Source organism: Pecten maximus, chromosome 16, assembly GCF_902652985.1.
Source record: "Pecten maximus chromosome 16, xPecMax1.1, whole genome shotgun sequence".
NCBI classification, from domain to species: domain Eukaryota; kingdom Metazoa; phylum Mollusca; class Bivalvia; order Pectinida; family Pectinidae; genus Pecten; species Pecten maximus.
The window spans coordinates 14,879,372-14,880,810 of NC_047030.1; positions in this window are offsets into that span (position 1 = coordinate 14,879,372).

Sequence of the window (1,439 nt, forward strand, 5' to 3'; positions counted from 1 at the left end):
GCATAACGCAGTCTGTGGTATTTATCAATATTGCAACAATTAATGAAAATACTGTATACTGGTAGGAGGCTTGGTGGTCTAGTGGTAGGACTCAGGGCTACATGACTGAGGGGCTACATGACTGGGGGGGGCTACATGACCGAGGGGCTACATGACTGGGGGGGGGCTACATTACCGAGGGGCTACATGACCGAGGGGCTACATTACCGAGGGGCTACATGACCGAGGGGCTACATTACCGAGGGGCTACATGACAGAGGGGCTACATGACTGGGGGGGCTACATGACTTGGGGGGGCTACATGACCGAGGGGCTACATTACTGAGGGGCTACATGACCGAGGGGCTACATGACCGAGGGGCTACATTACCGAGGGGCTACATGACAGAGGGGCTACATGACCGAGGGGCTACATGACCGAGGGGCCACATGACCGAGGGGCTACATGACCGAGGGTTCATTAGTTCTGAGTCCTGCCAAGGGCATTGTGCTGTATTCTTGACCACAATTTCTTTGCTCTGTTGTGTTCTAGCAAACTCAGCTGTAAATGAGTTCTAGAAATGTCATGTGTAAGCTGTTGGTGCCAAAATGGCAGCCCCGGCTGTATGCTCCTAAGGGAGTTGAGTAAGACATTAGCTTGTTGCTGTGATAAAGTGGAATATAAAACTCTAAATTAATATCATTATTTAAGTATTGTACCATACCTAATTATCCAGAAATAAGCCCATGACTGGTAATAAGCCTACCCTTGCAGTTGAGTAATTATGCTATTTCATTCTTCTGCAATAATCTTAACCCCCTATGTATAGTCAAAGATTATGTGATGGCCCCTTAGGCTTATTTCAGGATAAGTATGGGTTTATTCAATTTTGAAATCTGCTTCTGAAGTAGATGAATCGTGATCTGCTTTAAAGCTTGAAAACCATGCCTTTCTCTGCTCTAGATATATATCAACTCATTGGTGGTATTGAAATATTTCTTTTCAGAATTTGATTTGTATTTGTATGAAAATTATATTTGTTTGATTATATATCTGATAATATGTCAATATCAAGCCTGGCTGTTACTGTTATAGAAATATTTAAATTTTACTATCTTCCGTAGTCATCATGGCTCGAAATATTCTGTGAAGGACTCATTGGTTGATGAGAATAATGACAAATATGGGTACCAAACTACAGTTACAATTAATGTTAACTGTTTGTTTTTTGCTACATTAACCATTAAGCTTGTGGCTACCTCACTGATCATTATACAGGAGGCCCATAACATGCTGTGCAGAGCATTTAGGGCAAAGTATCTTTCCTAAGGACATATTATATATATATATATATAACCACAATAACACATGGCAGTCTGTGATCTTGGCTTCCTGACAAACTACCATGGGTTGGTAAAGAGCAACACACCTCAGATCTTCATCGGCCATCAGCCTGATT